Here is a 26,279-nt window from a genome sequence, read left to right on the forward strand (position 1 = left end):
GAAGCACCAGGAACAGGATGCACCTCCACATCCACCGGAAGGAGAAGACGGGAATCAGGAGCAGCCACGTCCTCCACCACAGCTGGCACAGAAGACACGATAGGCACAGACGAACCAGCAGGCACATCAGTCGCAGGTGCACCACCAGGCACAACAGTCGCAGGTGCACCACCAGGCACAGCAGTCGCAGGTGCACCACCAGGCACAGCAGTCGCAGGTGCACCACCAGGCACAGCAGTCGCAGGTGCACCACCAGGCACAGCAGTCGCAGGTGCACCACCAGGCACAACAGGCGCAGGTGCACCACCAGGTACAGCAGTCGCAGGTGCACCACCAGGCACAGCAGTCGCAAGTGCACCACCAGGCACAGCCGACGCAGGTGCACCACCAGGCACAGCAGACGCAGGTGCACCACCAGGCACAGCAGTCGCAGGTGCACCACCAGGCACAGCAGTCGCAGGTGCACCACCAGGCACAGCAGTCGCAGGTGCACCACCAGGCACAGCAGTCGCAGGTGCACCACCAGGCACAGCAGTCGCAGGTGCACCACCAGGCACAACAGTCGCAGGTGCACCACCAGGCACACCAGTCGCAGGTGCACCACCAGGCACACCAGTCGCAGGTGCACCACCAGGCACAACAGTCGCAGGTGCACCACCAGGCACAACAGTCACAGGTGCCCCACCATTCACACCCCCACGCCGAGGACCAGCCAGGGATGCACCATCCTCACGGAGGGGGGGAAAATCCCCCACACTGAATACAGAAGCAGTCTCCAGTCGAGGAATCTCACACTGGGCAGCGTCATGGCCCTCCTCCCCACAGCGGAAGCACGTGCGGGCCTGCCCTGGATAGAAAACCCGGAACGGAAGACCACAGCACATAACCTTGGAGGGGATGGGCTCCTTGAGGCGCATATGCAGCGTGCGAGTACCCAGCCGGAGGCCCCGCAGCCGCCCGGCACTAAACAAGTTGTACCGATGACGCAACACCATACCATACCTCGTAAACACAGAAGAAAGCTCCACCTCTGGAAACGTAACAGGTACCCCGTGCACGCTCACAAAGGTCAGTGGACCCCACGGATCAGAGACAGTCACAGACACAGCCGAATGAGGAAGGGGAGTCGTCCGCTCGTTCCAACACCCCACAAACCGCTCGTATCCAGGTGACGTGGCAAACGTCACCGCCACGCGAGTGGGAGAAAATTTCTCGAGACCAAGGAGATCTTTAACATCCACCTGAAGGACATCCAAAAGCGCAGCCGCCACTAGTTCCCAATCCACCGGTGCAGAGAACTCCAGCCGAGCAGTATTCACACGGCGGATGCGGCCACCACCAGCCGCCGCCATATTGCTGACCTCCGCCTCAGTCAGCTGGCGCCCCGCAGCAACGAGCAACCACCACCAGTCAGCGACAAACAGCTACTGGCAGCCAGAGCCCGACGTCCACGCCCCCCAGAGGCAGAGGACGGAATCCTCGACATTTCAGACATTTTGATAACTGCAGGGGGGTTTGGGCAAAATATGACCCATCGCGGTTTACAGTAATTGTCATATTTTCGGTATGAAACGTCGTAATTTGAAACTGAAAATAGGTGCAGAGCGTCAAAATTCGGCTCAAAAATCACGCTCAGGAGTCAAATTTCCGACATTACAGACATTTTAAAAACTGCAGGGGGTTTGGCCAAAATATGACCCATCGCCGTTTTCAGTAATTGGCATATTTTCGGTATGAAACGTCGTAATTTGAAACTGAAAATAGGTGCAGAGAGTCAGAATTCGGATAAAAAATCACGCTCAAGAGTCAAATTTCCGACATTTCCGACATTTTTAAAACTTCAGGGGGGTTTGGGCAAAATATGACCCATCGCCGTTTTCAGTAATTGGCATATTTTCGGTATAAAAAGTCGTAATTTGAAACTGAAAATAGGTGCAGAAAGTAAGAATTCGGATAAAAAATCAAGCTCAGGAGTCAAATTTCTGACATTTCAGACATTTTTAAAACTTCAGGGGGGTTTGGGCAAAATATGACCCATCGCCGTTTTCAGTAATTGGCATATTTTCGGTATGAAACGTCGTAATTTGAAACTGATAATAGGTGCAGAGAGTCAGAATTCGGCTCAAAAATCACGCTCAGGAGTCAAATTTCCGACATTTCCGACATTTTGAAAACTGCAGGGGGGTTTGGGCAAAATATGACCCATCGGCGTTTACAGTAATTGGCATATTTTCGGTATGAAACGTCGAAATTTGAAACTGAAAATAGATGCAGAAAGTCAGTATTCGGCTCAAAAATCACGCTCAGGAGTCAAATTTCCGACATTTCAGACATTTTAAAAACTGCAGGGGGGTTTGGGCAAAATATGACCCATCGCCGTTTACAGTAATTGGCATATTTTCGGTATGAAAAGTTGTAATTTGAAACTGAAAATAGGTGCAGAGAGTCAGAATTCGGCTCAAAAATCACGCTCAGGAGTCAAATTTCCGACATTTCAGACATTTTAAAAACTGCAGGGGGGTTTGGGCAAAATATGACCCATCGCCGTTTTCAGTAATTGGCATATTTTCGGTATGAAAAGTCATAATTTGAAACTGAAAATAGGTGCAGAGAGTCAGAATTCGGCTCAAAAATCACGCTCAAGAGTCAAATTTCCGACATTTCAGACATTTTGAAAACTGCAGGGGGGTTTAGGCAAAATATGACCCATCGCCGTTTTCAGTAATTGGCATATTTTCGGTATAAAAAGTCGTAATTTGAAACTGAAAATAGGTGCAGAGTCAGAATTCGGATAAAAAATCACGCTCAGGAGTCAAATTTCCGACATTTCAGACATTTTGAAAACTGCAGGGGGGGTTTGGGCAAAATATGACCCATCGCCGTTTACAGTAATTGGCATATTTTCGGTATGAAACGTCGTAATTTGAAACTGAAAATAGGTGCAGAGAGTCAGAATTCGGCTCAAAAATCACGCTCAGGAGTCAAATTTCCCTCGTCTCGTCAGGAGTCTCGTGTGGCGTGGGTCCCATACGAGACTCCACGCCACCTGCCGGCAGAGACGGAGTTCATCCGGATGGAGACGACAGTTCCAAACTGGCCAAAGTACCGTCGAAGCAAAGCCTCCTTGAATTCAAACGGCACCCCAGGCAGGGCCACATACCGGTCAGAGATAGGGACGGTACCATCGTTCCCAGGGAAAGGAAGAGAGCGAACATTGTAACGGGCCACAAAGTCCTTGTATATAGCAGTGGAGGTAAACTTTACAAGTGCCCGATGGGTGGTCAGCAGTTGGAGCCCGTACACATCGACAACACAAACACACAGCATATCCAACAGGACAATCTCAAGGGCTAGGTAAGACGCACGTCCAGAATATTCCAGACCCACAGTCTCAGACTGGCGAATTGGGGGGAGGGGGGTCCCCATGGCGCAGACACAACAACAACGCCCTCCCACACGGAACGCCTAGCAACGACTCGTGAGCGCTTGGTGAACACGTCTAGAGCCCCTGGCGGTCAGGCCAGCCTGTGTTCACCAAACATATCAAACAATGGTAACATATGAAACTATTAATCAGACCCATATTCCTCATCTCATCTGATATGTGTACACATCTGCTGTCCCACCAAGATGCACCAAGCTCTAGCTCCTGTCCCCCATCTTAGTTCATTCGAACAACTCTGCAACTATCCCGTCATTTTCCTCTAGATTTAAACCCACTCCATTTCTTACATAGCAAATACAATCAAGGCAGTTACCGAGTTTTAGCTCTTATCCTCTACTTTAGTTCATTCGTACATCTCCGTTAGTATCTATCCAAATTTTCTAAAATTTAAAACAGTCATATCATTGAGTAAATAACAAGAATAGTTAACGGGTTCTAGCTCCCGTCCCCCGCTTTAGTTTACTTCTGTAGATTCGATACTAACCATCCAATCCCCTCTAAAATTTAAACCCACTATATTTCAGATAAAGTAAAATAGAACAAAGCAGTTACCAAGCTCCAGCTCTTGTCCTCCGCCTTATTTTAATCTTACAACTCTGTTATTGACTAATCAAGTTTCCTGAAATTTAAAAACCGCTGTATTTTAGAGATAGTAAAATACATTAATTTAATTACTGAGTTCTAGCTATTGTCCTCTGACTTACTTTACTCCTACGACTCCATTATTAACTAATCAAGTTCCCTGAAATTTAAAACCACTGCATTTCAGATATATTAAAATACAACATTGTAGCTACTGAACTCCACCTCCTGTTCCCCTTCCCCACCTTAGTTCCTTCTCACAACTCCCTCATTATCCCATCCATTTCCTCGAGATTTAAAACATAGTTATTTCAGGTGGAGTAAATAAGTTAAACATACATACTGAACTCCAGCTCTTCTTAGATTTATTCGTATAACTCCGTTATTATGTCCAAATCCACTGCATTTCGTTCAAAGTAAAATATGTCAAAGCCATTACTTAGCACTATCTCCTGTCCTCCACCTTAGTTAATCAAGCTTAGTATTTCAGATCAAGACTTGCTCCAGCCTTTCAACTTTATCAAAGTAAACATATCCGCTCCTTCAATACTCTTGTTTACTTATCTATATCAATAAATACCCACCAAATAATAATCACAGTGTCATAACACACACCTTATCTCCCCGCAATGCTCCCTCACCCATCCGCTCCCTTAACTCCCTTTTAACCACAACTAAGGGAGTGGGTAAACCCAGAACCTTTTACCCAGTCATTATGCTTCGTGGAGTGAAAAAAGTTGCCAAAGGGATCTTTCAACACTTTCATAACTAACAGTATACTTCATAGAGTAAGAAAAATAGTAGAAAATACTCTTCAAGACTTAAATAACACACTCAAAGACATACTCAGAGTCATCAAAGAGACACTCAAAGACAACAAAAAACTATTCATGCCATCAAAAAGATACTCTCAGAGTCATCAAAATGTAATCTGTAATTCACCTTCGTTCATCAAAGAAACGTTTTAAGACATCTTCATGAATCAAAGAAACATTCTAAGACTTCTTTATGCATCAAAGATATTTCCTAATACATCTTCGAGTTTCAAAGTTATTCTCTAAGACATCTTCGAGCATCAAAAGAAACTCTGTAAACATTTTCGCCCTTTTAAGAATCTTTTCAAGACCGCAATAATGCGTTCCAAGATAACTGTTTTGTCATTTGCACTCTATAACACGAATTTATATGAACAAATTACTCTCTAGAACTTCTTTGTACATCAAATAATACTCTCATTGTATCAAACATTAGTATTCATTCAGTAAATAAATAGTCACTAGCATCGTTGTTCAAGAAATATGTAATCTTGTAATTACTTTATATGTAGTAATAAAACTTACTAAGGCATGTCATTATATAGTCATCATTAACTTTAAGTAACATATCAAACTATTCATGTAGAATTTTGTTTGTACTAATAAACGAATGCATCATGTAAAAATGAGTAAACAACTTTCTACTAACTTAATACAGTGGTACTGAGACCAGCATGATATCACCATTTTTCTATGTTTCTCATCTCTGATAATAATAAGTCTGTCTCAAAATATGACTTTGTATGTAACTAGTTCACCTTTTCTTTACAAACATGCCTTAACAAACTCTATCTTAAACAGGTGTGACAGAGCGAGGAATAAAAATTTATTTTTCCCCCCTGGACCCCTGGCAGCTTAGCGACCAATAAGACTGAAAAAATTTTCCCTGGAAACCCTGACGGGTTAGCGAACAATGGGCTCGAAATCCAAAATTGCTCACTAACTCATCAACCCTACTACTAACTTATATTCATATGCAGTGTGCAGCCCGTCCTCCAAACAAAGATCCAAAAGTGATTCCATGCACCCGCCAAACCCCCTGTTTATGAATGAAAAGCAGTTTACACACGACTCACAACTGCTGACGTTCGAACATATCCGGAACAAGTGCTTCACTGACGAATTTTGTTCGAACCACAACGCTGTAAGTGCTTCACCCACGTACTACAAATACAAATAATCGCCAACAGAACCTAAACACCTAACCTAACCTATCCTATGCCTATTTATACACAATATGCTAATATGTTATAATATTAATTTATACTTGAGAAAATTCCCGTTTTGAATGAACAGCATGTTAAAGTTTATGAATGCGTCTGTGGGGTCGACCGCTGAATGTAATGGACTTGAGTCGAGGACGGGTTGGGTGTAACCCTTGTGGACCAGCGCTCAACAATTTGTACTCATTTGCGGTGAGTAACCCTCGTGTACTCCTTTATCCACCTACTGATGAGCCTGTTGAAGGCTCTTCAATCTTCAATCACAGAACACAGCCGAGCTGGCAAAACATGTAATAAATTAAAGAACTTGTTGCTCAACTTGATGATTCCATCTGAATTTACAAGTGGGCAGACCTGGGACTTAATGGTAGGTACTGTATCGAAGGGTAGGCTATGTACCCGTACTGGCTTACTTACTGTATATTCATTCATGGAGACGTCAGCTGTGGGTCACTGTCGGTCTCAACTAGTCTCCAGAACTGGTCAATCATAAAAGGAAACATTTACGGCCAACAGGGTTAGAATTATTTTTTCTGTAATCAATAATAAAACAACTTGCCCAAATGTATGCAGACTTTATGCAATGTAATGAACTGATCTCTAATTATGACCTAATCACTGTAATCAGCCCGGCTTCGCCGATGTTTACATATTACATATCCAGGCAACAGTGCCATCGATTAACTTTCTGTGAAAGGTGTTCATCGGGTCCTCCCTTTGGCCAGTGAGTGAGGAACATTGGTGCGGTCGCTACCCCACGCTCCTCAGCCAGGACCACTCCACATACTCTCTTGAGTTTCTCAACTTTCCAAGCTACTCACACTCTGGTAGTTTTCCATTACTCACACTCGTCATACCTTCACTCATCTTTTCACCCTGGTAAACTCCACCAGTCTCCCGCGAGTGTCTACAGCGATGGTCTTCCTGGCTATTCCCGTGATGCTCCTACTGACCCAGGTCATATCTGGAGTACACATCACCTGGCAGAGGTCAAGTGAGTCAATATTTGGTACTACTTTATTATTCGCTTCCATGCAAATACGGTGATATTTTCCTTAATATATGTGTCTAACCCTCTTGGACTGGACGGTAGAGCGACGGTCTCGTTTCATGCAAGTCGGCGTTCAATCGATCACCTGACCGCCCAAATGGTTGGGCACCATTCCTTCTTCCCGTCCCATCCCAAATATTATCCAGATTCCTTCTAAGTGTTATTTAGTCGTAATGGCTTGATGCTCTCTCCTGATAGTTCCCTCTCTTGTCTTGGTCTCAGGCCACTGACAAACATGATCTCGAAGTCTCTTTTTCAAATCGGTTTACGAAAATCTACATCATTCAGTTGTTAACACCAAGCCTGGGAAAAACTCCACTCATGATTGGTTTGTTCTCTTGTTTTCTAATACTTTTCAGTGATAAATTGAATCTATTTTTCAGTTCCTTTCTCCGACCTCTTACCAACATCATTCCCTCCACCCAAGACATCCAATATAATTACTCAGAGAATAATCACACTATCGTTATGTATGGATGAGGAAATCCGTAGGAGCTGGTGTGTGCCTAGGAACACCCCAGCGCATAGGTTCGAATCCTCATCACGGCTCCTACGGATTTGCTCACTCAATATAATTGTTCCCATTTCAGAACAAAATTACACTTTTCTGTCTATGTCACTTATACCAGCCCCAGGAAAACATTTTCCCTTTCTCTTATGTACATCCTATGAACAAAAGATCTATCCACATATTTCACCTGAGAATGATCATCATCCAAGACCTTTTTTTTCTATTAACCTCTTTATTATTGTTATTAATATATCTGTTGACTGTATTTCCAAAGTTTTGCCCCCGGGTGTTTCGGACGTGCGCTACCTCAATGCTAGTCTTGTTATTTTGAGCAAAAGCAACAGATGGATGTCGCAGGCTGTGTGCGCAATCGCCTGTGGCCAGCATCCACTCTGCGTCTCCTACAACTACAATGGTCAGTACGTGCCATTCAGGTTTATGAAAACCTGCTTATTGGCAGTGATAGTTCATTGTTACTCGTTTAATGGCCTTTAAAATTTTAATTCTCCTACAATTTGTATTGTATAACTTTAGATAATTATTATATTTATGCTTGTATATCTCTTTGTTATCAAATTTATATAAAAAATACTTATTTCTTCAAGTTTTGTCTTGTTTTCCTGCAAAATGTTTCTTCTACTATTTATGCTCAATGAATAGGTTTATAACTGAGTGTGTTTGTGTATTATGTATATATGTTTTTCTGTGTGTGTTTGTCACGTTACGTCCCAGGATTTACAGGGTTGGCTGCGTTGGTGGGTCTCTCAACCAGACATATCTATGCAGACAAATAGCTCGGGACGCACATGGCACTCTCCCCCCTCAACGAAAACTGTCTTTCGAGCACTTTTCAAGTTCACTAGATCACTGCTGGATACCACCTGATGGACATATTACAGTCCAATAGGTGTTTCTCGGCAGAACAAGTTACCTGATGGACAGCTCTCCAAGCTCTCCATGAGTCCGTTTTCCCCACTGCTAGATTCCTCAACCTCAACGTTATGAGACCTTCCTGGACACTGTAAATGCTCACAGGTTCCCAACAGAGAGATCAAATATTACGGAAATATACCAACTTTCCTTAACACTGTTCATTGACGATGCTGAATAAATTGATATCATAAACAGAAACATCGGGATTAAATGAAGAACCTCAGGCTCGTCCAGTTGTAGCTCACAAATGCATTAAAAACAACACTTTTGTGTTGTTTTTAATGCATCTCTCACTATACCATTGATATATATATATATATCTCCTAGTGTGATGTTTGCATCACACTAGGAGATATATATATATATCAATGGTATAGTGAGAGGCAATTGACGTTTTCCATCAAGCCCTGTTATATGGGAGAACACGTGGTCCTTGCTTAATGCACACACTTGCCTAAACACGCATGTTAGAACTATAGAAACACTTCTAACTTGCGTGTTTAGGCAAGTGTGTGCATTAAGCAAGGACCACGTGTTCTCCCATATAACAGGGCTTGATGGAAAACGTCAATTGCCTCTCACTATACCATTGCCTGGAGAGGATGAGTTGTCTGGGAGTTAAATACCCCAGAATTCCCACCTCTTTGGGGCTCTGAGTATGGTGCAGTGGGTATAAGTGCGTACCTGCCATCTTGGTGGCCAGGGTTCAAGTCCCCTGGTGGGTGTTGTGTGTCTAAACGTTTATATATATATATATATATATATATATATATATATATATATATATATATATATATATATATATATATATATAAAATTGAATATGACCGCATATTCTGTATTTACTATTTTCTGGTTTAGGGCTTCTATCCCTCTAACTATTTTCTTAGCATCAGGGCTTAGCTGAAATAAGAGTTCTCCAAAACTCATTTTCGTAATTTTAAGGTGAAGAATAAGACAATAAAATAATAAATTTAATAGAATAAGACAGGTGATAAGACAATAAAGGTGAAAACATGGGGAGATACATTAGAACATAAGAATAGAGGTAACTGCAGAAGGCTTATTGGCCCATAGGAGGCAGCTGCTATCTACATACAAAGATTAATCAAGTGTAATTGGCCTGTTATGTTGAACGGTGTCTTCTGTGTTGGCATCGTTATGTTCTGGTCTTGTCCTTACTCTCATGGTGGGTAGAGTAAATAGTTCCGTGATTTGGGTGTTCATGGTAGGTTGTTCTATTCTTATGTGAATTGCTTCAAGAATTTGTAATCGTCTTGCATCTTGGGTTTTGTCTATTATACAGGTATTTTTGTTCAACATTTCTCTTGTTAGGGTGATGTCATGGGCTTGTCTCATGTGATTCCTGGGGGCACCGGATTGAAGATGGCATGTCAAACGCCTCGTCAGCTTGGTCGACGTCATACCTATGTACTTAGATTGAAGGTTACATCCTTCGTGGGGGCAAGTGTACATGTATACAACGCTTGACTGCTGTAGAGGGTTCTCCGTCGGCTTCGGGCTGTTTTTGATAAGGAGTTCGGAAGTCTTCTTGGTTTTGTAGAATATTATCAGGTTTATGTTTTGGTTAGGAGTAGTGCTTTTTACTCCTTTACGGATTATTTCTTTCATTATTCTTTCCTCTTTTATATGTTCAATGTGCATGGTTGATTTGTAATATAATTATATTGGGGGTATTGTGATTTCTGTTCTAGGTTCCGGATTATACCAACGGTCCAAGTGTCTTTTTGGATGTATAAAGGAAGCCCCTTTCATCAGTCCACAAGGAGACATGTATTTACAAATGGACGGAGTAGCAATGGGCTCCCTCTTAGGAGTCTTATTTGCTAATTTTTATATGGGAACCATCGAAGACAGAGTCTTCAGCAGCAGACAAAAACCAATTGTATATTGCCGTTATGTAGATGACATATTCGTAATAGTAAAATACTCAGATGAACTAATTGATCTAAAAAGCCATCTAGAGAGAGAGTCAGTATTCCGATTTACACATGAAAATAGTGAAAATAACAGTCTGCCATTCTTGGATGTACTAATAACAAAAACAGGAACCTCTTTAAGCACCAACGTATATACCAAGCCCACCAACATAGGATTATGCCTGAACGGTAGAAGTGAGTGCCCCCAAAGATACAAAGCCAGTGTTCTCAATGCTTATATTCGTCGAGCGCTTACCCACTGCTCTGAATGGAGCAAAGTGAGCAGAGAGTTTGAAAGAGTAACTAAGGTATTGGTGAACAACGGATATAGCAACGCGGAAATAAACGCTGCTATAAGAAGACACTTGGACCGTTGGTATAATCCTGAACCTAGAACCCAAACCACAATAAAATTATATTACAAATCAACCATGCACAGTGAACACATAAAAGAGGAAAGAATAATGAAAGAAATAATCCGTAAAGGAGTAAAAAGCACTACTCCTAACCAAAACATAAATCTGATAATATTCTACAAAACCAAGAAGACTTCCGAACTCCTTATCAAAAACAGCCCGAAGCCGACGGAGAACCCTCTACAGCAGTCAAGCGTTGTATACATGTACACTTGCCCCCACGAAGGATGTAACCTTCAATCTAAGTACAGAGGTATGACGTCGACCAAGCTGACGAGGCGTTTGACATGCCATCTTCAATCCAGTGCCCCCAGGAATCACATGAGACAAGCCCATGACATCACCCTAACAAGAGAAATGTTGAACAAAAATACCTGTATAATAGACAAAACCCAAGATGCAAGAAGATTATAAATTCTTGAAGCAATTCACATAAGAATAGAACAACCTACCATGAACACCCAAATCACGGAACTATTTACTCTACCCACCATGAGAGTAAGGACAAGACCAGAACATAACGATGCCAACACAGAAGACACTGTTCAACATAACAGGCCAATTACACTTGATTAATCTTTGAATGTAGATAGCAGCTGCCTCGTATGGGCCAATAAGCCTTCTGTAGTTACCTCTATTCTTATGTTCTAATGTATCTCCCCATGTTTTCACATATATTGTCTTATTACCTGACCCAGTGCAGAACCAAACTTGAAATTTCTTTTCACTTGAGAATGAACCATGGAGGTTCGAAACGTTGTGCAAATTGTATAAATAAGAGTAATACATTCTATAGTAATTCACTTCTTTTCTTCACCTTAAAATTACGAAAATGAGTTTTTGAGAACTCCTATTTCAGCTAAGCCCTGATGCTAAGAAAATAGTTAGAGGGATAGAAGCCCTAAACCAGAAAATAGTAAATACAGAATATGCAGTCATATTCAATGAGACATGTTTAAAAGAAAACCTGCTGCCAGTATACACCAATATATATATATATATATATATATATATATATATATATATATATATATATATATATATATATATGTCGTACCTAGTAGCCAGAATGCACTTCTCAGCCTACTATGCAAGGCCCGATTTGCCTAATAAGCCAAGTTTTCTTGAATTAATATATTTTCTCTAATTTTTTTCTTATCAAATAATAAAGCTACCCATTTCATTATGTATAAGGTCAATTTTTTTTTATTAGAGTTAAAATTAACGTAGATATATGATCGAACCTAACCAACCCTACCTAACCTAACCTAACCTATCTTTATAGGTTAGGTTAGGTTAGGTAGCCGAAAAAGTTAGGTTAGGTTAGGTTAGGTAGGTTAGGTAGTCGAAAAACAATTAATTCATGAACACTTGGCTTATTAGGTAAATCGGGCCTTGCATAGTAGGTAGAGAAGTGCGTTCTGGCTACTAGGTACGACATATATATATATATATATATATATATATATATATATATATATATATATATATATATATATATATATATGTATATATATATATATATATATATATATATATATATATATATATATATATATATATATATGTCGTACCTAGTAGCCAGAACTCACTTCTCAGCCTACTATGCAAGACCCGATTTGCCTAATAAGCCAAGTTTTCATGAATTAATTATTTTTCGACTACCTAACCTACCTAACCTAACCTAACCTAACTTTTTCGGCTACCTAACCCAACCTAACCTTTAGAGATAGGTTAGGTTAGGTTAGGTAGGGTTGGTTAGGTTCGGTCATATATCTACGTTAATTTTAACTCCAATAAAATAAAATTGACCTCATACATAAGGAAATGGGTAGCTTTATCATTTCATAAGAAAAAAAATAGAGAAAATATATTAATTCAGGAAAACTTGGCTTATTAGGCAAATCGGGCCTTGCATAGTAAGCTGAGAAGTGCGTTCTGGCTACTAGGTACGACATATATATATATATATATATATATATATATATATATATATATATATATATATATATATATATATATATATATATATATATATATATATATATATATATATATATATATTTATATATATATTTATATATATATATATATATACATATATATATATATATATGTCGTACCTAGTAGCCAGAACTCACTTTTTGGCCTACTATGCAAGGCCCGATTTGCCTAATAAGCCAATTTTTCCTGAATTAATATATTTTTTCTAATTTTTTTCTTATGAAATGATAAAGCTACCCATTTCATTATGTATGAGGTCAATTTTTTTTTATTGGAGTTAAAATTAACGTAGATATATGACCGAACCTAACCAACCCTACCTAACCTAACCTAACCTATCTTTATAGGTTAGGTTTGGTTAGGTAGCCGAAAAAGTTAGGTTAGATTAGGTTAGGTAGGTTAGGTTGTCGAAAAAACATTAATTCATGAAAACTAGGCTTATTAAGCAAATCAGGCCTTGCATAGTAGGCTCAGAAGTGAGTTCTGGCTACTAGGTACGACATATATATATATATATATATATATATATATATATATATGCGAACAAGCCTGAATGGTCCCCAGGACATATGCAACTGAAAAACTCACACCCCAGAAGTGACTCGAACCCATACTCCCAGAAGCAACGCATCTGGTATGTACAAGACGCCTTAATCCACTTGACCATCACGACCGGACATAATGAGGTGATAGCCGAGGCTATTTGAACCACCCCACCGCCGGCACTCGGATAGTTATCTTGGGCATAGCATTTTACCAAATCACCTCATTCTTTGGGGCAACACGTGAGGAACACAAATGCGAACAAGCCTGAATGGTCCCCAGGACATATGCAACTGAAAAACTCACACCCCAGAAGTGACTCGAACCCATACTCCCAGAAGCAACGCATCTGGTATGTACAAGACGCCTTAATCCACTTGACCATCACGACCGGACATAATGAGGTGATAGCCGAGGCTATTTGAACCACCCCACCGCCGGCACTCGGATAGTTATCTTGGGCATAGCATTTTACCAAATCACCTCATTCTTTGGGGCAACACGTGAGGAACACAAATGCGAACAAGCCTGAATGGTCCCCAGGACATATGCAACTGAAAAACTCACACCCCAGAAGTGACTCGAACCCATACTCCCAGAAGCAACGCATCTGGTATGTACAAGACGCCTTAATCCACTTGACCATCACGACCGGACATAATGAGGTGATAGCCGAGGCTATTTGAACCACCCCACCGCCGGCACTCGGATAGTTATCTTGGGCATAGCATTTTACCAAATCACCTCATTCTTTGGGGCAACACGTGAGGAACACAAATGCGAACAAGCCTGAATGGTCCCCAGGACATATGCAACTGAAAAACTCACACCCCAGAAGTGACTCGAACCCATACTCCCAGAAGCAACGCATCTGGTATGTACAAGACGCCTTAATCCACTTGACCATCACGACCGGACATAATGAGGTGATAGCCGAGGCTATTTGAACCACCCCACCGCCGGCACTCGGATAGTTATCTTGGGCATAGCATTTTACCAAATCACCTCATTCTTTGGGGCAACACGTGAGGAACACAAATGCGAACAAGCCTGAATGGTCCCCAGGACATATGCAACTGAAAAACTCACACCCCAGAAGTGACTCGAACCCATACTCCCAGAAGCAACGCATCTGGTATGTACAAGACGCCTTAATCCACTTGACCATCACGACCGGACATAATGAGGTGATAGCCGAGGCTATTTGAACCACCCCACCGCCGGCACTCGGATAGTTATCTTGGGCATAGCATTTTACCAAATCACCTCATTCTTTGGGGCAACACGTGAGGAACACAAATGCGAACAAGCCTGAATGGTCCCCAGGACATATGCAACTGAAAAACTCACACCCCAGAAGTGACTCGAACCCATACTCCCAGAAGCAACGCATCTGGTATGTACAAGACGCCTTAATCCACTTGACCATCACGACCGGACATAATGAGGTGATAGCCGAGGCTATTTGAACCACCCCACCGCCGGCACTCGGATAGTTATCTTGGGCATAGCATTTTACCAAATCACCTCATTCTTTGGGGCAACACGTGAGGAACACAAATGCGAACAAGCCTGAATGGTCCCCAGGACATATGCAACTGAAAAACTCACACCCCAGAAGTGACTCGAACCCATACTCCCAGAAGCAACGCATCTGGTATGTACAAGACGCCTTAATCCACTTGACCATCACGACCGGACATAATGAGGTGATAGCCGAGGCTATTTGAACCACCCCACCGCCGGCACTCGGATAGTTATCTTGGGCATAGCATTTTACCAAATCACCTCATTCTTTGGGGCAACACGTGAGGAACACAAATGCGAACAAGCCTGAATGGTCCCCAGGACATATGCAACTGAAAAACTCACACCCCAGAAGTGACTCGAACCCATACTCCCAGAAGCAACGCATCTGGTATGTACAAGACGCCTTAATCCACTTGACCATCACGACCGGACATAATGAGGTGATAGCCGAGGCTATTTGAACCACCCCACCGCCGGCACTCGGATAGTTATCTTGGGCATAGCATTTTACCAAATCACCTCATTCTTTGGGGCAACACGTGAGGAACACAAATGCGAACAAGCCTGAATGGTCCCCAGGACATATGCAACTGAAAAACTCACACCCCAGAAGTGACTCGAACCCATACTCCCAGAAGCAACGCATCTGGTATGTACAAGACGCCTTAATCCACTTGACCATCACGACCGGACATAATGAGGTGATAGCCGAGGCTATTTGAACCACCCCACCGCCGGCACTCGGATAGTTATCTTGGGCATAGCATTTTACCAAATCACCTCATTCTTTGGGGCAACACGTGAGGAACACAAATGCGAACAAGCCTGAATGGTCCCCAGGACATATGCAACTGAAAAACTCACACCCCAGAAGTGACTCGAACCCATACTCCCAGAAGCAACGCATCTGGTATGTACAAGACGCCTTAATCCACTTGACCATCACGACCGGACATAATGAGGTGATAGCCGAGGCTATTTGAACCACCCCACCGCCGGCACTCGGATAGTTATCTTGGGCATAGCATTTTACCAAATCACCTCATTCTTTGGGGCAACACGTGAGGAACACAAATGCGAACAAGCCTGAATGGTCCCCAGGACATATGCAACTGAAAAACTCACACCCCAGAAGTGACTCGAACCCATACTCCCAGAAGCAACGCATCTGGTATGTACAAGACGCCTTAATCCACTTGACCATCACGACCGGACATAATGAGGTGATAGCCGAGGCTATTTGAACCACCCCACCGCCGGCACTCGGATAGTTATCTTGGGCATAGCATTTTACCAAATCACCTCATTCTTTGGGGCAACACGTGAGGAACACAAATGCGAACAAGCCTGAATGGTCCCCAGGACATATGCAACTGAAAAACTCACACCCCAGAAGTGACTCGAACCCATACTCCCAGAAGCAACGCATCTGGTATGTACAAGACGCCTTAATCCACTTGACCATCACGACCGGACATAATGAGGTGATAGCCGAGGCTATTTGAACCACCCCACCGCCGGCACTCGGATAGTTATCTTGGGCATAGCATTTTACCAAATCACCTCATTCTTTGGGGCAACACGTGAGGAACACAAATGCGAACAAGCCTGAATGGTCCCCAGGACATATGCAACTGAAAAACTCACACCCCAGAAGTGACTCGAACCCATACTCCCAGAAGCAACGCATCTGGTATGTACAAGACGCCTTAATCCACTTGACCATCACGACCGGACATAATGAGGTGATAGCCGAGGCTATTTGAACCACCCCACCGCCGGCACTCGGATAGTTATCTTGGGCATAGCATTTTACCAAATCACCTCATTCTTTGGGGCAACACGTGAGGAACACAAATGCGAACAAGCCTGAATGGTCCCCAGGACATATGCAACTGAAAAACTCACACCCCAGAAGTGACTCGAACCCATACTCCCAGAAGCAACGCATCTGGTATGTACAAGACGCCTTAATCCACTTGACCATCACGACCGGACATAATGAGGTGATAGCCGAGGCTATTTGAACCACCCCACCGCCGGCACTCGGATAGTTATCTTGGGCATAGCATTTTACCAAATCACCTCATTCTTTGGGGCAACACGTGAGGAACACAAATGCGAACAAGCCTGAATGGTCCCCAGGACATATGCAACTGAAAAACTCACACCCCAGAAGTGACTCGAACCCATACTCCCAGAAGCAACGCATCTGGTATGTACAAGACGCCTTAATCCACTTGACCATCACGACCGGACATAATGAGGTGATAGCCGAGGCTATTTGAACCACCCCACCGCCGGCACTCGGATAGTTATCTTGGGCATAGCATTTTACCAAATCACCTCATTCTTTGGGGCAACACGTGAGGAACACAAATGCGAACAAGCCTGAATGGTCCCCAGGACATATGCAACTGAAAAACTCACACCCCAGAAGTGACTCGAACCCATACTCCCAGAAGCAACGCATCTGGTATGTACAAGACGCCTTAATCCACTTGACCATCACGACCGGACATAATGAGGTGATAGCCGAGGCTATTTGAACCACCCCACCGCCGGCACTCGGATAGTTATCTTGGGCATAGCATTTTACCAAATCACCTCATTCTTTGGGGCAACACGTGAGGAACACAAATGCGAACAAGCCTGAATGGTCCCCAGGACATATGCAACTGAAAAACTCACACCCCAGAAGTGACTCGAACCCATACTCCCAGAAGCAACGCATCTGGTATGTACAAGACGCCTTAATCCACTTGACCATCACGACCGGACATAATGAGGTGATAGCCGAGGCTATTTGAACCACCCCACCGCCGGCACTCGGATAGTTATCTTGGGCATAGCATTTTACCAAATCACCTCATTCTTTGGGGCAACACGTGAGGAACACAAATGCGAACAAGCCTGAATGGTCCCCAGGACATATGCAACTGAAAAACTCACACCCCAGAAGTGACTCGAACCCATACTCCCAGAAGCAACGCATCTGGTATGTACAAGACGCCTTAATCCACTTGACCATCACGACCGGACATAATGAGGTGATAGCCGAGGCTATTTGAACCACCCCACCGCCGGCACTCGGATAGTTATCTTGGGCATAGCATTTTACCAAATCACCTCATTCTTTGGGGCAACACGTGAGGAACACAAATGCGAACAAGCCTGAATGGTCCCCAGGACATATGCAACTGAAAAACTCACACCCCAGAAGTGACTCGAACCCATACTCCCAGAAGCAACGCATCTGGTATGTACAAGACGCCTTAATCCACTTGACCATCACGACCGGACATAATGAGGTGATAGCCGAGGCTATTTGAACCACCCCACCGCCGGCACTCGGATAGTTATCTTGGGCATAGCATTTTACCAAATCACCTCATTCTTTGGGGCAACACGTGAGGAACACAAATGCGAACAAGCCTGAATGGTCCCCAGGACATATGCAACTGAAAAACTCACACCCCAGAAGTGACTCGAACCCATACTCCCAGAAGCAACGCATCTGGTATGTACAAGACGCCTTAATCCACTTGACCATCACGACCGGACATAATGAGGTGATAGCCGAGGCTATTTGAACCACCCCACCGCCGGCACTCGGATAGTTATCTTGGGCATAGCATTTTACCAAATCACCTCATTCTTTGGGGCAACACGTGAGGAACACAAATGCGAACAAGCCTGAATGGTCCCCAGGACATATGCAATTGAAAAACTCACACCCCAGAAGTGACTCGAACCCATACTCCCAGAAGCAACGCATCTGGTATGTACAAGACGCCTTAATCCACTTGACCATCACGACCGGACATAATGAGGTGATAGCCGAGGCTATTTGAACCACCCCACCGCCGGCACTCGGATAGTTATCTTGGGCATAGCATTTTACCAAATCACCTCATTCTTTGGGGCAACACGTGAGGAACACAAATGCGAACAAGCCTGAATGGTCCCCAGGACATATGCAACTGAAAAACTCACACCCCAGAAGTGACTCGAACCCATACTCCCAGAAGCAACGCATCTGGTATGTACAAGACGCCTTAATCCACTTGACCATCACGACCGGACATAATGAGGTGATAGCCGAGGCTATTTGAACCACCCCACCGCCGGCACTCGGATAGTTATCTTGGGCATAGCATTTTACCAAATCACCTCATTCTTTGGGGCAACACGTGAGGAACACAAATGCGAACAAGCCTGAATGGTCCCCAGGACATATGCAACTGAAAAACTCACACCCCAGAAGTGACTCGAACCCATACTCCCAGAAGCAACGCATCTGGTATGTACAAGACGCCTTAATATGTCCGGTCGTGATGGTCAAGTGGATTAAGGCGTCTTGTACATACCAGATGCGTTGCTTCTGGGAGTATGGGTTCGAGTCACTTCTGGGGTGTGAGTTTTTCAGTTGCATATGTCCTGGGGACCATTCAGGCTTGTTCGCATTTGTGTTCCTCACGTGTTGCCCCAAAGAATGAGGTGATTTGGTAAAATGCTATGCCCAAGATAACTATCCGAGTGCCGGCGGTGGGTGGTTCAAATAGCCTCGGCTATCACCTCATTATGTCCGGTCGTGATGGTCAAGTGGATTAAGGCGTCTTGTACATACCAGATGCGTTGCTTCTGGGAGTATGGGTTCGAGTCACTTCTGGGGTGTGAGTTTTTCAGTTGCATATGTCCTGGGGACCATTCAGGCTTGTTCGCATTTGTGTTCCTCACGTGTTGCCCCAAAGAATGAGGTGATTTGGTAAAATGCTATGCCCAAGATAACTATCCGAGTGCCGGCGGTGGGGTGGTTCAAATAGCCTCGGCTATCACCTCATTATGTCCGGTCGTGATGGTCAAGTGGATTAAGGCGTCTTGTACATACCAGATGCGTTGCTTCTGGGAGTATGGGTTCGAGTCACTTCTGGGGTGTGAGTTTTTCAGTTGCATATGTCCTGGGGACCATTCAGGCTTGTTCGCATTTGTGTTCCTCACGTGTTGCCCCAAAGAATGAGGTGATTTGGTAAAATGCTATGCCCAAGATAACTATCCGAGTGCCGGCGGTGGGGTGGTTCAAATAGCCTCGGCTATCACCTCATTATGTCCGGTCGTGATGGTCAAGTGGATTAAGGCGTCTTGTACATACCAGATGCGTTGCTTCTGGGAGTATGGGTTCGAGTCACTTCTGGGGTGTGAGTTTTTCAGTTGCATATGTCCTGGGGACCATTCAGGCTTGTTCGCATTTGTGTTCCTCACGTGTTGCCCCAAAGAATGAGGTGATTTGGTAAAATGCTATGCCCAAGATAACTATCCGAGTGCCGGCGGTGGGGGTGGTTCAAATAGCCTCGGCTATCACCTCATTATGTCCGGTCGTGATGGTCAAGTGGATTAAGGCGTCTTGTACATACCAGATGCGTTGCTTCTGGGAGTATGGGTTCGAGTCACTTCTGGGGTGTGAGTTTTTCAGTTGCATATGTCCTGGGGACCATTCAGGCTTGTTCGCATTTGTGTTCCTCACGTGTTGCCCCAAAGAATGAGGTGATTTGGTAAAATGCTATGCCCAAGATAACTATCCGAGTGCCGGCGGTGGGGTGGTTCAAATAGCCTCGGCTATCACCTCATTATGTCCGGTCGTGATGGTCAAGTGGATTAAGGCGTCTTGTACATACCAGATGCGTTGCTTCTGGGAGTATGGGTTCGAGTCACTTCTGGGGTGTGAGTTTTTCAGTTGCATATGTCCTGGGGACCATTCAGGCTTGTTCGCATTTGTGTTCCTCACGTGTTGCCCCAAAGAATGAGGTGATTTGGTAAAATGCTATGCCCAAGATAACTATCCGAGTGCCGGCGGTGGGGTGGTTCAAATAGCCTCGGCTATCACCTCATTATGTCCGGTCGTGATGGTCAAGTGGATTAAGGCGTCTTGTACATACCAGATGCGTTGCTTCTGGGAGTATGGGTTCGAGTCACTTCTGGGGTGTGAGTTTTTCAGTTGCATATGTCCTGGGGACCATTCAGGCTTGTTCGCATTTGTGTTCCTCACGTGTTGCCCCAAAGAATGAGGTGATTTGGTAAAATGCTATGCCCAAGATAACTATCCGAGTGCCGGCGGTGGGGTGGTTCAAATAGCCTCGGCTATCACCTCATTATGTCCGGTCGTGATGGTCAAGTGGATTAAGGCGTCTTGTACATACCAGATGCGTTGCTTCTGGGAGTATGGGTTCGAGTCACTTCTGGGGTGTGAGTTTTTCAGTTGCATATGTCCTGGGGACCATTCAGGCTTGTTCGCATTTGTGTTCCTCACGTGTTGCCCCAAAGAATGAGGTGATTTGGTAAAATGCTATGCCCAAGATAACTATCCGAGTGCCGGCGGTGGGGTGGTTCAAATAGCCTCGGCTATCACCTCATTATGTCCGGTCGTGATGGTCAAGTGGATTAAGGCGTCTTGTACATACCAGATGCGTTGCTTCTGGGAGTATGGGTTCGAGTCACTTCTGGGGTGTGAGTTTTTCAGTTGCATATGTCCTGGGGACCATTCAGGCTTGTTCGCATTTGTGTTCCTCACGTGTTGCCCCAAAGAATGAGGTGATTTGGTAAAATGCTATGCCCAAGATAACTATCCGAGTGCCGGCGGTGGGGTGGTTCAAATAGCCTCGGCTATCACCTCATTATGTCCGGTCGTGATGGTCAAGTGGATTAAGGCGTCTTGTACATACCAGATGCGTTGCTTCTGGGAGTATGGGTTCGAGTCACTTCTGGGGTGTGAGTTTTTCAGTTGCATATGTCCTGGGGACCATTCAGGCTTGTTCGCATTTGTGTTCCTCACGTGTTGCCCCAAAGAATGAGGTGATTTGGTAAAATGCTATGCCCAAGATAACTATCCGAGTGCCGGCGGTGGGGTGGTTCAAATAGCCTCGGCTATCACCTCATTATGTCCGGTCGTGATGGTCAAGTGGATTAAGGCGTCTTGTACATACCAGATGCGTTGCTTCTGGGAGTATGGGTTCGAGTCACTTCTGGGGTGTGAGTTTTTCAGTTGCATATGTCCTGGGGACCATTCAGGCTTGTTCGCATTTGTGTTCCTCACGTGTTGCCCCAAAGAATGAGGTGATTTGGTAAAATGCTATGCCCAAGATAACTATCCGAGTGCCGGCGGTGGGGTGGTTCAAATAGCCTCGGCTATCACCTCATTATGTCCGGTCGTGATGGTCAAGTGGATTAAGGCGTCTTGTACATACCAGATGCGTTGCTTCTGGGAGTATGGGTTCGAGTCACTTCTGGGGTGTGAGTTTTTCAGTTGCATATGTCCTGGGGACCATTCAGGCTTGTTCGCATTTGTGTTCCTCACGTGTTGCCCCAAAGAATGAGGTGATTTGGTAAAATGCTATGCCCAAGATAACTATCCGAGTGCCGGCGGTGGGGTGGTTCAAATAGCCTCGGCTATCACCTCATTATGTCCGGTCGTGATGGTCAAGTGGATTAAGGCGTCTTGTACATACCAGATGCGTTGCTTCTGGGAGTATGGGTTCGAGTCACTTCTGGGGTGTGAGTTTTTCAGTTGCATATGTCCTGGGGACCATTCAGGCTTGTTCGCATTTGTGTTCCTCACGTGTTGCCCCAAAGAATGAGGTGATTTGGTAAAATGCTATGCCCAAGATAACTATCCGAGTGCCGGCGGTGGGGTGGTTCAAATAGCCTCGGCTATCACCTCATTATGTCCGGTCGTGATGGTCAAGTGGATTAAGGCGTCTTGTACATACCAGATGCGTTGCTTCTGGGAGTATGGGTTCGAGTCACTTCTGGGGTGTGAGTTTTTCAGTTGCATATGTCCTGGGGACCATTCAGGCTTGTTCGCATTTGTGTTCCTCACGTGTTGCCCCAAAGAATGAGGTGATTTGGTAAAATGCTATGCCCAAGATAACTATCCGAGTGCCGGCGGTGGGGTGGTTCAAATAGCCTCGGCTATCACCTCATTATGTCCGGTCGTGATGGTCAAGTGGATTAAGGCGTCTTGTACATACCAGATGCGTTGCTTCTGGGAGTATGGGTTCGAGTCACTTCTGGGGTGTGAGTTTTTCAGTTGCATATGTCCTGGGGACCATTCAGGCTTGTTCGCATTTGTGTTCCTCACGTGTTGCCCCAAAGAATGAGGTGATTTGGTAAAATGCTATGCCCAAGATAACTATCCGAGTGCCGGCGGTGGGGTGGTTCAAATAGCCTCGGCTATCACCTCATTATGTCCGGTCGTGATGGTCAAGTGGATTAAGGCGTCTTGTACATACCAGATGCGTTGCTTCTGGGAGTATGGGTTCGAGTCACTTCTGGGGTGTGAGTTTTTCAGTTGCATATGTCCTGGGGACCATTCAGGCTTGTTCGCATTTGTGTTCCTCACGTGTTGCCCCAAAGAATGAGGTGATTTGGTAAAATGCTATGCCCAAGATAACTATCCGAGTGCCGGCGGTGGGGTGGTTCAAATAGCCTCGGCTATCACCTCATTATGTCCGGTCGTGATGGTCAAGTGGATTAAGGCGTCTTGTACATACCAGATGCGTTGCTTCTGGGAGTATGGGTTCGAGTCACTTCTGGGGTGTGAGTTTTTCAGTTGCATATGTCCTGGGGACCATTCAGGCTTGTTCGCATTTGTGTTCCTCACGTGTTGCCCCAAAGAATGAGGTGATTTGGTAAAATGCTATGCCCAAGATAACTATCCGAGTGCCGGCGGTGGGGTGGTTCAAATAGCCTCGGCTATCACCTCATTATGTCCGGTCGTGATGGTCAAGTGGATTAAGGCGTCTTGTACATACCAGATGCGTTGCTTCTGGGAGTATGGGTTCGAGTCACTTCTGGGGTGTGAGTTTTTCAGTTGCATATGTCCTGGGGACCATTCAGGCTTGTTCGCATTTGTGTTCCTCACGTGTTGCCCCAAAGAATGAGGTGATTTGGTAAAATGCTATGCCCAAGATAACTATCCGAGTGCCGGCGGTGGGGTGGTTCAAATAGCCTCGGCTATCACCTCATTATGTCCGGTCGTGATGGTCAAGTGGATTAAGGCGTCTTGTACATACCAGATGCGTTGCTTCTGGGAGTATGGGTTCGAGTCACTTCTGGGGTGTGAGTTTTTCAGTTGCATATGTCCTGGGGACCATTCAGGCTTGTTCGCATTTGTGTTCCTCACGTGTTGCCCCAAAGAATGAGGTGATTTGGTAAAATGCTATGCCCAAGATAACTATCCGAGTGCCGGCGGTGGGGTGGTTCAAATAGCCTCGGCTATCACCTCATTATGTCCGGTCGTGATGGTCAAGTGGATTAAGGCGTCTTGTACATACCAGATGCGTTGCTTCTGGGAGTATGGGTTCGAGTCACTTCTGGGGTGTGAGTTTTTCAGTTGCATATGTCCTGGGGACCATTCAGGCTTGTTCGCATTTGTGTTCCTCACGTGTTGCCCCAAAGAATGAGGTGATTTGGTAAAATGCTATGCCCAAGATAACTATCCGAGTGCCGGCGGTGGGGTGGTTCAAATAGCCTCGGCTATCACCTCATTATGTCCGGTCGTGATGGTCAAGTGGATTAAGGCGTCTTGTACATACCAGATGCGTTGCTTCTGGGAGTATGGGTTCGAGTCACTTCTGGGGTGTGAGTTTTTCAGTTGCATATGTCCTGGGGACCATTCAGGCTTGTTCGCATTTGTGTTCCTCACGTGTTGCCCCAAAGAATGAGGTGATTTGGTAAAATGCTATGCCCAAGATAACTATCCGAGTGCCGGCGGTGGGGTGGTTCAAATAGCCTCGGCTATCACCTCATTATGTCCGGTCGTGATGGTCAAGTGGATTAAGGCGTCTTGTACATACCAGATGCGTTGCTTCTGGGAGTATGGGTTCGAGTCACTTCTGGGGTGTGAGTTTTTCAGTTGCATATGTCCTGGGGACCATTCAGGCTTGTTCGCATTTGTGTTCCTCACGTGTTGCCCCAAAGAATGAGGTGATTTGGTAAAATGCTATGCCCAAGATAACTATCCGAGTGCCGGCGGTGGGGTGGTTCAAATAGCCTCGGCTATCACCTCATTATGTCCGGTCGTGATGGTCAAGTGGATTAAGGCGTCTTGTACATACCAGATGCGTTGCTTCTGGGAGTATGGGTTCGAGTCACTTCTGGGGTGTGAGTTTTTCAGTTATATATATATATATATATATATATATATATATATATATATATATATATATATATATATATATATATATATATATATATGTTGTACCTAGTAGCCAGAACGTCGTACTCGGCCTGCTATGCAAGGCCCGATTTGCCTAATAAGCCAAGTTTTCCTGAATTATTATATTTTCTATAATTTTTTTCTTATGAAATGATAAAGCTACCCATTTCATTATGTGATATATGGGGACAAAATTGTAGTGGTGCTTAAGGTCTCTGTATTTACGTGACTTGGCTGCTTCCCGGTGATTGGCAGCTCCTCCGGCTTGTGTAGCACTGAAGTCAACATAGGTATTGGCTAAAGTTGAAACGCAAATGTAGTCCCACACCAACTGTCTACCATTCTTCCAGGGGTTCACCGTGATTCCGTCTTGGCGACCGACAGGCTCATCAGAGTTGCAGGACATTAGGTAATGGGGCTCTCTCTCTGCTGGACAACCGGCTGTGGTAAGGCTTCTCTTAATGATGTCATTGACCTCGCCGTGTTTTGCATGCCATCCTCCTGTCCTTTGGCAGAGAAGGCCATGCCGTATCTGTCGGCCTCTGCCTCGCCGCAAATACACCTGTATTCGGTGTGGATTGGGGCAGCGAGGCGGAGAGCCACGGCAATTCGGAGGGCCTGCGGTGTGAGACGGGTGCCGGTTGCTGACATTGGGGTTGCTAATAGGAAATCACTTGCATACGGAGCTGCTACAGCTCTAAGTCGGGCAGTGTCATGTGGTGTTGTCGCAGCTTCTAGCAAAGTCGCACGCAGCTTCTTGGTCGGCAATGGGGCGATCCCAGCTGGATTGCTTATGGGCTTCAGAAGGCGGTGGTTGGGGTGCTGGTCCTGCGAGAGAGACCCATTTGGTTGTGCAGTCTGTGAAGCTGGGATCATGCACCCCTGCCTGTTGAACTAGGTGCTCAGTTAGGATTTCCTTCACCAAGTTGTCAGACCCCACTGAAGAGGACAGGAACGCTGGTACAGCAATTTGTGTTGCTGTGCGCACGCCAAGGCCCCCGAGTCTGACAGGAAGGGAGGCCTGTTTCCACTGTAAGTCGCCGAGGGAAAGGTTGAGGGCTTTTTCTAGTGTT

The 26,279-nt window shown here is 44.8% G+C and overlaps 1 long non-coding RNA gene across 1 annotated transcript in view; it reads left to right on the forward strand.

The window, feature by feature from the left end:
- Positions 1-6,694: 6,694 nt before the first annotated feature.
- LOC138360884 (uncharacterized) overlaps positions 6,695-26,279 on the forward strand; it is a 35,250-nt gene continuing 15,665 nt past the window's right edge. Inside the window, exons 1-2 of the long non-coding RNA XR_011226699.1 lie at positions 6,695-7,059; positions 7,902-8,042. This is a non-coding gene — a long non-coding RNA (uncharacterized lncRNA). The remainder of the gene's footprint in view (positions 7,060-7,901; positions 8,043-26,279) is intronic.

The sequence above is a fragment of the Procambarus clarkii genome, unplaced genomic scaffold (genome assembly GCF_040958095.1).
Source record: "Procambarus clarkii isolate CNS0578487 unplaced genomic scaffold, FALCON_Pclarkii_2.0 HiC_scaffold_127, whole genome shotgun sequence".
NCBI lineage: Eukaryota > Metazoa > Arthropoda > Malacostraca > Decapoda > Cambaridae > Procambarus > Procambarus clarkii.